Source organism: Carcharodon carcharias, chromosome 17 (assembly GCF_017639515.1).
Source record: "Carcharodon carcharias isolate sCarCar2 chromosome 17, sCarCar2.pri, whole genome shotgun sequence".
NCBI lineage: Eukaryota > Metazoa > Chordata > Chondrichthyes > Lamniformes > Lamnidae > Carcharodon > Carcharodon carcharias.
The window spans coordinates 60,563,267-60,574,808 of NC_054483.1; positions in this window are offsets into that span (position 1 = coordinate 60,563,267).

The following is an 11,542-nucleotide window of genomic DNA, read 5'->3' on the forward strand; positions in this document are numbered from 1 at the left end:
ATTCCATTAAAATTGTGCATCTTTGGGTCCTTCTCAGTGTTAACTTCCAGAGATCTGATTGGCCTATCAGAATTACCTGACCCACAGCTCAGCTACTCTTCTATCAATCTCTTTGGGCCATTGATCATGTGACTCATACCATTATTCCTGTTTGAGTGATCTGATTATTCTGTGGGGAATGGAACCATCAGTGGATGACTGGTTAGATCTTTTATCTCCCAGTAGAGGAGCCACTCTTAATCCAGGTTCCATTGCCACCTCAGCGTCACTGGTAGGAGATTACACATGTTTTCACAGGGATCTCTTACTGCCCAGACTCCATGCTGTGTGATGTTGGAATGTTTTCTTCCTATTATATTTTTGAACACAGCTGTACTGAGAAAGTCACAAAGGATCAGGAATCCAGGCCTGCTGTGCTGTTTACTCCTCCCTCCTCTCACCATGGAAATTCCTTCTGTCCAAATGCTTCCTCCCCATGCAACAGCTTCAGCAAGTGCCATCCTCCCTGACTCATCAACTATTTTCTGCCCAGTCAGTGTGTCTGTTCTGGTGCTGCTGTCATCAGGCTGCATAATGCAGCTGGTGAGGGGGTAACAACTGCTGAGGCTGCACTCCACTCCCTCACAGGTAAACTCCGCTCCGTACTTTATACAGCCGATCCACTCCCTCACAGGTAAACTCCACTCCGCTCTTTATAAAGCCGCTCCACTCCCTCACAGGTAAACTCCGCTCCGTACTTTATACAGCCGATCCACTCCCTCACAGGTAAACTCCACTCCGCTCTTTATACAGCCGCTCCACTCCCTCACAGGTAAACTCTGCTCCACGCTGTATACAGTCGCTCCACTCCCTCACAGGTAAACTCCGCTCCACTCTTTATACAGCCGCTCTACTCCCTCACAGGTAAACTCCGCTCCGCTCTTTATACAGCCGCTCTACTCCCTCACAGGTAAACTCCGCTCCGCTCTTTATATAGATGCTCCACTCCCTCACAGGTAATCTCCGCTACGCTCTTTATACAGCTGCTCCACTCCCTCACAGGTAAACTCCGCTCCATTCTTTATACAGCCTCTCCGCTCCCTCACGGGTAAACTCCGCTCCACTCTTTATACAGCCACTCCACGGCCTCACAGGTAAACTGTATTCCGCTCTTTATACAGCCGCTCCACTCCCTCACAGGTAAACTCTGCTCCACGCTGTATACAGTCGCTCCACTCCCTCACAGGTAAACTCCGCTCCGCTCTTTATACAGTCGCTCCACTCCCTCACAGGTAAACTCCGCTCCACTCTTTATACAGCCGCTCTACTCCCTCATAGGTAAACTCCGCTCCGCTCTTTATACAGTCGCTCCACTCCCTCACAGGTAAACTCCGCTCCGCTCTTTATACAGACGCTCCATTCCCTCACAGGTAAACTCCGCTCCACTCTTTATACAGCCGCTCCACTCCCTCACAGGTAAACTCCTTATACAAAAACAGCAATAAAAACACCTGGAAAAACTCAGCAGGTCTGACAGCATCTGTGGAGAGGAACACGGTTAACGTTTCGAGTCTGTATGACTCTTCATCAGAACTAAGGAAAAATAGAAGAGAGGTGAAATATAAGCTGGTTTAAGGGGCGCTGGGACAAGTAGAGCTGGATAGAGGGCCAGTGATAGGTGGAGATAACTGAAAGATGCCATAGACAAAGGGACAAAAAGGTGCTGAAGGTGGTGATGTTAGCCAAGCAATGTGCCAATAGGTGACATTAAGTGTAGAAAGCAGGACGAGCAAGGTACAGATAGCCCTGGTGGGAGTGGGGTGGGGGGAAGGGATCAAAATAGGCTAAAAGGTAGAGATAAAACAATGGATGGAAATACATTTAAAAATAATGGAATTAGGTGGGAAAAGTAAAATCTATATAAATTATTGGAATAAAGGGGGATGGGAAAGGGGGTGGGCGTGGAGGAGAGATTTCATGATCTAAAATTGTTGAACTCAATATTCAGTCCGGAAGGCTAAAAAGTGCCTAGGCGAAAGGTGAGGTGCTGTTCCTCCAGTTTGCGTTGAGCTTCACTGGAACGTTGCAGCAGGCCAAGGAAAGATATGTGGGCATGAGAGCAGGGTGGTGCGTTGAAATGGCAAGCGACAGGGAGGTTTGGGTCTTGCTTGCGAACAGACCGAAGGTGTTCTGCAAAGCGGTCACCCAGTCTGCGTTTGGTCTCTCCAATGTAGAGGAAACCGCATTGGGAGCAACGAATGCAGTAGACTATGTTGAGGGAAGTGCAAGTGAAATGCTTCTATACGTGAAAGGAGTGTTTGGGCCCTTGGACAGTGAGGAGAGGTGAAGTAAAGGGGCAGGTGTTGCAACTTCCGCGGTTGCATGGGAAGGTGCCATGGGAGGGGGTTGAGGTGTACGGGGTGATGGAGGAGTGGACCAGGGTGTCCCGGAGGGAACGATCCCTGCGGAATGACACCAGGGGCGTGAAGGGAAGATGTGTTTGATGGTGGCATCATGCTAGAGTTGGCGGAAATGGCAGAGGATGTTCCTTTGAATGCGGAGGCTGGTGGTGTGATAAGTGAGGACAAGGGGGACCCTATCATGTTTCTGGGATGGAGAGGAAGGTGTGAGGGCGGACGCGCAGGAGATGGGCCGGACACTGTTGAGGGCCCTGTCAAACACCCTCGGTTATGGAAGAAGGAAGACATGTCAGAGGAACTGTTTTTGAAAGTGGCATCATCAGAACAGATGTGACGGAGGCAAAGGAACTGAGAGAATGGGATGGAGTCCTTACAGGAAGCGGGGTGTGAGGTAGCTGTAGTCGAGGTAGCTGTGGGAGTCGGTAGGCTTATAATGGATATTGGTGGACAGTCTATCACCAATACAGCCGTTCTGTTCACGGTCCTTATACAGCCGCTCCACTCCCTTACAGGTAAACACCTGCTCCTTATAAAGCTGCTCCACTCCCACTCTTTATACAGCCGCTCCACTCGCTTTGTTTTTGTTGTTTCACCTTTATTATTTATTTAATGTCCTTAAGTTACTAATTTAATAATAATCAACAAGTGATAATTACTGAGCTGCTAATTTAAATCTAACAAAGCTAAAAGCTGAAATACTCACCAGCCAATTACCTGCCGGCTCTCCTGTGATATCACTGTTTGTTTTTTCAGTGTTGGTTTGAATCGCTCATAGTGGTGCCTCTGTCCCTCTCCCCAGCTCTTAATTCACTCTCCGCACTGTTATCACCCAGGGCCACTCTCGCTCCTGGCACTGCTGGTGGTGCCTCTGCCTCTCTCCCCCACTCTTTATTCACTCTCTCTCTGCACTATTTTCACTCAGTGCCGCTCTGGCTCATGATGCTGATAGTGGGCATAAGATATGAGCTATTTCATTGACAGTTATAAACGTGTGGAACTCTCCGCTGGTAAATGCAGTCCCGTTAATAACACAAGCTCCTCTGGTCACCCGTGCACTGCAATACTCTGTCGCAAACGGTCTATGCTGACAGCAGATATGTGTGACCAGCCTTCATAGATGTCCACTCACCTGGAGATGGTGTCTATTAGTAAAAGGAACATTGTGTCCAAGAAGGGTCCCATGTAATCGACATGGAGGGGCACCCATGGCCGCCCCAGAGCCCATGGAGCTAAAAGCTTTTGTACCTGCTGGCATTGAAGGCAACTTTTGAGTAAGGTTTTGATGTCCGCTCCCATCCCGATGTGATGGGGGTTGGGTATCACCTTATCCTTTCCAAATAATTCCAGCAGAGGCTTGTGGTCAGATATAATGTGAAAATGGCAACCGTGGAGGTATTGATGGAATTTCCGAACACCAAACACAACAGACAAGCCCTCCTCCTCAAATTGAGAATATTATCACTCTGCAGTTCTGAGCGTGCGAGATGTGTAACCAATGGGTTGTTTGGAACCATCCACTATCTGATGTGAAAGTACAATCCCTACTCCATAAGGGGATGCGTCGCAAATTAAAATCAATTCTTCGTTTCGGTCAAATAGACTAGTGGGGCCAGTGATCTTAACAATTGTTTAACTTTCAGAAATGCTTCCTGGTGCGGAGCTTGCCAAATCCATTTAAGGTTTCCCTTAAGCAATGCGTAAGACGGAGCCAGTACGATTGATAGATTGGGGAGAAATCGCCCATTGAAGTTTATCATGCCTAAGGAGGCCTTCAATCTGGTTGTGTTTCTCGTTGCAGGTGCCTCATGAATAGCCTTGACCTTTTCTTTAAAGGGTTCGACCTTATGGCCCAAGGAAACTACCTCTTTGGCTTGGAAAAGACATTTTACTCGATTCAAGTGTACTCCAACTTGTGAGAAGCATTTCAGCCCCCCCTCCAAATTAGCTAAGTGTTCTTCGTCAGTTCGTCCAGTGGTTAAGTGATAAACAATGACACAGAGCAGTCCCTGAAGCAGATTTTCCATGGTACGCTGGAAAATAGCACACGCCGATGTGATCCCAAAGGGTAGTCGAGTATATTGATACAATCCTCGATGTGTATTGATGGTAACAAAGTCCCTAGAAACTTCTTCCAACTTTACCTGCTGGTAGGCCTGGCTCATGTTGAGTTTTGAATATATGATGTCTCCTGCCAATTTCAAGTATAACTTGTTAACCTTCGGTATCAGGTGTCTATCCCGTTTGGCCACTCTGTTTACAGTTAACTCATCGTCACCACACAAATGAACACTTTGATCTACCTTCGGTACGGGGGCTATGGGTGCCCCCAATCAGAAAATTACACCGGTCCTTCCTAGCTCGTCACTGAAAATTGAAGCGTACATTTGTAACAATTCCTGTAAATTTCTTGTTCTGATTTGAAAAATCTCAGCCCATTGCAATTTAATCTTTTTGAGCCAGTGGCGACCAGTTAAACGGGGCCTGCCCCAGCTTCTACTATAAAGGGTAAATTTGCAGACTGATCCCCATACTGCACCAGGACTTGACATATCCCTTTCACTCTTATTTGTTCACCTATATATATTTTTAATTTAGTATCTGATTCTTCCAAACTTAAAGGATAGACTCCTTTATTCAAGTGTCTGAGCGTATATTCTAATATGACAGACATTGATGCCCCAGTATTGACCTCCATCTTGATGGGTTGTTCATTGACTCTAATGACTACCTGGATTGGCTCAGTTCTACCCACTTTTAGATTGTATAATGAATAGATGTCGGATTCTGCTTCTTCTGGTTCTTTGATGAGACAGATTCCGCAATTTCTACCTTTGTTTTTAAAATGCTGTCAGCCTATCCTGACAATGCCGTATTATGTGACCTTTGCGGTGGCAGAAAAAGCATTCGATATTTATGAACTGTCGATTGCCTGCAGGCTGTCTGGGTGCATTTCTCTCATTAATATCATGGGTTTTCACTGCAGTACTGTTGTTACCGGCCCTTGTCGCCCTAAAAGATGGACAATGCCATTTTGTATATCTTTTATTGCCTTTGAGTCTCTAACAGTGCTCTCCATGGCTGTTGCCAATTCTAGGGGGAGTAGTGGTATCATTGCTGTAATAGTAATCCAGAGAACCGGAGTAATGCTCTGGAGACCTGGGTTCAAATCCCACCATGGCAGATAGTGGAAATTGAATTTGATTAAAAGTCTAATGATGAAACCATTGTCGATTGATGTAAAAACCCATCTGGTTCACTAATGTCCTTTAAGGAAGGAAATCTGCTATCCTTATCTGGTCTGGCCTACATGTGACTCCAGATCCACAGCAATGTGGTTGACTCTTAAAAGCACTCTGAAATGGCCTAGCAAGCCACTGAGTTGTAACAAACCACCACAAAGGAATTAAACCAGACCTGCTGTGGGCCACCTAGCATCGACCTAGGCATCGGGAACGACAATGGCATTCGAAGCCTTGTCGACCCTGCAAAGTCCGTCTTACTAACATCATGGGGTAAGTGCCAACATTGGGAGGGCTATCTCACAGACTAGTCAAGCAACAGCCTGATATAAAAATAAAAATACCTGGAAAAATTCAGCAGGTCTGACAGCATCGGCAGACAGGAACACAGTTAACGTTTCAAGTCTGTATGACCCTTCAACAGAACTAAGGAAAAACAGAGAAGAGGTGAAACATAAGCTGGTTTAGGGGTGGGGGGGGGGGTAGGTGGTGGGACAGGTAGGGTTGGATAGAGGGTCAGTGATAGATGGAGATAGACAAAAGGACAAAGAGGTGGTCAAGATGGTGGTATTATCTAAGGAATGTGCTAGTACATGATATTAAAGGTAGAAAGCAAGGTACAGATAGCTCTAGTGGGGGTGGGGTGGGGGAAAAGGGATCAAAATAGGCTAAAAGGTAGAGGTAAAACAATGGATGGAAATACATTTAAAAATAATGAAAATAGGTGGGAAAAGAAAAATCTATATAAATTATTGGGAAAAAGGGGGATTGGAAAGGGGTGGGGATGGAGGAGAGTGATCATGATATAAAATTGTTGAACTCAATATTCAGTCCAGAAGTCTGTAAATTGCCTAGTTGGAAAATGAGGTGCTGTTCCTCCAGTTTGCGTTGAGGTTCACTGGAACAATGCAGCAGGCCAAGGATGGACATGTGGGCATGAGAGCAGGGTGTTGATATGAGAGTGTTGATACGGAAAGCGACAGGGAGTCTGGGTCATGCTTGTCCTGGGTGATAACAGTGCGGAGAGTGAATTAAGAGTGGCGGAGAGGGACAGAGGCCCCCAAACAGTGAATAGAACCAACACTAAAAAAACAGTGACATCACAGTAGAGCAGGCAGGTAATTGGCTGGTGAGTATTTCAGCTTTTAGCTCTGTTTTAGATTTAAATTAGCAGCTAAGTAATTATCACTTGTTGATTATTATTAAATTAGTAAATTAAAGATAGGGGGACATTAAATAAATAATGAAGGTGAAACAACAAAAAAAAGTGAGAGTGGAGGGGCTGTATAAAGAGTGGGAGTGGAGCAGCTGTATAAGGAGCAGGAGTTTATCTGTAAAGGAGTGGAGCGGCTGTATAAACAGTGTGAACAGAGCGGCTGTATAGGTGACAGACTGTCCACCAACATTCATTACAAGCCAACCGACTCCCACAGCTACCTTGGCTACAGCTCCTCACACCCCGCTTCCTGTAAGGACTCCAGCCCCTTCTCTCAGTTCCTTCGCCTCCGTCGCATCTGTTCTGATGATGTCACTTTCCAAAACAGTTCCTCTGACATGTCTTCCTTCTTCCTTATAAGAGGTTTTCCACCCATGGTGGTTGACAGGGCCCTCAACCGTCTCTGGCCCATCTCCCGCGCATCCGCCCTCACACCTTCCTCTCCCTTCCAGAACCATGATAGGGTCCCCTTTGTCCTCACTTATTACACCACCAGCCTCCGCATTCAAAGGATCATCCTCCGCCATTTCCGCCAACTTCAGCATGATGTCACCACCAAACACATCTTCCCTTCACCACCCTCACCCATGGCGGCATTCTGCAGGGATCATTCCCTCCGGGACACTCTGGTCCACTCCTCCGTCACCCCCTACACCTCAACCCCCTCCCACGGCACCTTCCCATGCAACCGCAGAAGGTGCAACACCTGCCCCTTTACTTCCCCTCTCCTCACCATCCAAGGGCCCAAACACTTCCCTCAATTTAGTCCACTGCATTCGCTGCTCCCAAAGTGGTTTCCTCTACATTGGAGAGACCAAACGCAGACTGGATGACCGCTTTGCAGAACACCTTCGGTCTGTCCGCAAGCATGACCCAGACATCCCTGTTGCTTGCCATTTCAACACTCCACCCTGCTCTCATGCCCACATGTCCGTCCTTGGCCTGCTACAACGTTCCAGTGAAGCTCAACACAAACTGGAGGAACAGCACCTCATCTTCCGACTAGGCACTTTACAGCATTCTGGACTGAATATTGAGTTCAACAATTTTAGATCATGAACTCTCTCCTCCATTCCCACCCCCTTTCCGATCACCTTTTTTTCCAATAATTTATATAGATTTTTCTTTTTCCACCTATTTCCATTATTTTTAAATATATTTCCATCCATTGTTTTAACTCCACCTTTAAGCCTATTTCGATCCCTTCCCCCCACCCTACCCCACTAGGTTTATCTGTGCCTTGCTCGTCCTGCTTTCTACCCTTAATGTCACATATTAGCACATTCCTTAGGTAATATCACCACCAACAACACCTCTTTGTCCTTTTGTCTATGACATCTTTTGGTTAACTCCACCGATCCAGCTCCACCTGTCCCACCCCCCCACCCTTAAACCCGCTTATATTTCACCTCTTTTCTATTTTTCTTAGTTCCGTTGAAGAGTCATATGGACTCAAAACATTAATTGTGTTCCTCTCCGCAGATGCTGTCAGACCTGCTGAGTTTTTCCAGGTATTTTTATTTTTGTTTTGGATTTCCAGCATCTGCAGTTTTTTGCTTTTTTATCAGCCTGACATAGTCATCCTCATGGAATCATACCTTACAGATAATGTCCCAGGCACCACCATCACCATCCCATCAGCAGGACAGACACAGCAGAGATAGCGGCACATTTTTATACAGTTGGGAGGTGGGAGGGAATTGCCCAGGGAGTCCTCAACATCAACTCCTGACCCCATGAAGTCTCATGGCATCAGGTCAAACATTGGCAGGGAGACCTCCTGCTGATTACCACGCACCGCCCTCCCTCAGCTCAGGACACAACTGAGAAGAGGAGGAATGAGGTTAGCAAAAAATGGAAACCAAGGAAGGGAAAGCCAAGAGAGGGAAGAGGTGGAACCAGAAAAGAGGAGAACTGAGGGAGGGGAATAGCGAGAACTGAGGGAGGGGAGATGGGGAACTAAGTGAGGGAAAATTGGGAACCGAGGGATTTACTCTGGAAGTTTCCTGTTAATTGGTTGTTGATGAGCTTTTATTGGCTTTCCACCAGCAAGAAGCCTCCTTCAAGGACAAAGCAGAACTGTGGGGAGACAGCATGGCATCCTTCTCTGCAATTTTTCCAGCCACCATCCCCCACCTCTGAATCCTTGGGAAAAATGGCCCCATATGTCGAAGGAACTTTGATTCAAACAATCATAACTCGCTAAAATGGCAATAGCAATACTGACAACACTCTGATTTCCCTCATATTTACCAATATAATACAACAGCTCCATGATAGTCCATTTACAACTGCTAATAGTCGGTATAATGCCCCAATACCCTGTAACAAATAATAATCCTATAATCTGGTGATATTCAACCTGAAAACAGTACACAAATCCCCTGAAACTGCACAAGCTGAAAGCCAGGATCACCTGGGTAAAACACTGTACAGCTACCATGCTCTGCTTAACAGGGGAGGTGTCCTCAGACTGCAGCTGCGGGTGGGATAGAATCTGAAATTCTTTGCCACAGAGAAGAAGACCCATCAATTGGGACACATCATAATACAGTAAAACAATCAAGTCAGAGGGAATACAGATGCATTAAGTTTCAAGGGAGCAAGGCAAGGGTGGATGGCCTCTACTTTATTGCCAGGAGTATTACAGGTAAAATGGGTGAGTTGAGGCTGAGGATTGACACGTGGAATTGTGATATAGTAGCCATCACAGAGACGTGGTTGAGGGTTGGCAGCTCAACATTCCAGGATATAGAATCTTCAGGCATGACAGGGGAGGTGGTAAAAGAGGAGGAGGCATTGCATTATTAGTTAAGGAGTCAGTTACTGCAGGAAAAGAGATGATATCTTGGAGGGGGCATTGAATGAAGCTTTGCGGGTAGACCTTAGGAATAAAAAAGGGGCACATTGTTAGCTGTTTATTATAGACCCCCAGGTAGACAGTGGCAAATTGAGGAGCGAATATGTGCACAGTCCGCGCAGATGCATAAAAACTTTAACAATAGTATAATTATATGAGGTGATTTCAACTTTCCTAACCTTTATTTGGATAGACATAGTGTTAAGGGCTTGGATAGTGTGGATTTCACTGAAACGTGTACAGGTGAACGTTTTAGGTCAAGATGAAAGGGTCCAAGAAGGGACGGTGCAGTGCTGGATCTAATTATGGGGAATGAAGCTGGACCGGTGGCTGAGGTGATGGTGGGGGAGCATTTTAGTGATAGCGACCACAACATGGCACAATTTAAGCTTGTCATGGACAAAGAAATAGACAGGTTGCAAAAAAAATGTTTTGGAATGGGGGAGAGCGTATTTCAGTAAAATAAGCCGGATCTGGCCAAGGTAGACTGGGAACAGCTACTTGTGGGGAAATTTACAGAAGTGCAGTGGGGGGCATTCAAAAAGGAAATGTGGAGGGTACAGGCTCAACCTGTTCCCTCTTGGGTGATAGAAAGGAGTAACAAGCCCAGAGAACCATGGATTGCCAGAGATATTCAGGATACGATAGGAAGGAAAAGAGAGGCCTTTAGCAGGTAGAAGGGGAGCAAATCAGCAGAGGCATTAGTGGAGTACAGAAAGTGTAGGGTGCAGCTTAATAAAGCAAAGAGGGGAAATGAGAAAACTTGGGCTTGTGAAAGCAGGGGAAATCCCAAGATATTCTATAAGTATACAAATGGGAAGAGTATAACCAAGGAAAGAGTAGGCCCCATTAGGGACCAAGGGGACAATCAATGGGTGGAGCCAGAGGACTTCGGTAGAGTGTTGAATGAATATTTCATATCCATCATCACCCAGGAAAATGACGATGAAGGTATGGAACTCGAGGAGAGAGACTGCGAGGTTCTTGAGCAAATTGATATAGGTAGTGACATGGTATTGGATGTGTGGGCAGGTTTAAAAGTTGTCAAATCTCCAGGTCCGGATGATTTGTGTCCCAGACTGCTGAGGAGGCAAGGGAAGAGATCACAGGGGCACTAACCCAAATTTGTAATTCCTCACAAGGTGACACAAATACAAGATGAGGGGCAGGAGGTTTAGGGGGAATGTGAGGAAAAACCTATTTAACCAGAGGGTGGTGACAGTCTGGAATGCTCTGCCTGGGAGGGTGGTGGAGGCAGGTTGCCTCACATCCTTTAAAAAGTACCTAGATGATCACTTGGCACATCATAACATTCAAGGCTATGGGCCAAATGTTGGTAAATGGGATTAGGTAGGTAGGTCAGGTGTTTCTCATGTATTGGTGCAGACTCGATGGGCCAAAGGGCCTCTTCTGTGCTGTGTGATTCTGTGATTCTGAGTGTCACTCTGACACAGAGAGAGAGAGATAGCACTCCAACTCAGAAAGAAATAAACAGCAAAACCTGGGGAATAAGAATGCTGCTCTGAACCACTCTTGTTTACCTTAACATAGAACACGAGTAAAACTGTGAAATAAGAGTTCTGGTCCAAACTATTTTTTTCCTTCTGGGAAGGTTCTCTGGAGGCCATGGCCCAAGAGGTTAAGAGAAGAGGGCAGGTTTCCATAGGGGAAGAGACGGATCACCCTCTCTCCACCATTCCCCAATCTCCATCTCTCCCGAGTCTCCAGTCTGCCTCTCACCCAAGCCCTCATTCCTATCACTCCTCCTAAGCCTCTATTCTCCTCGAGTTCTGATTCCCCAGTCATGCCCCCTTAACCTCAGCATCAC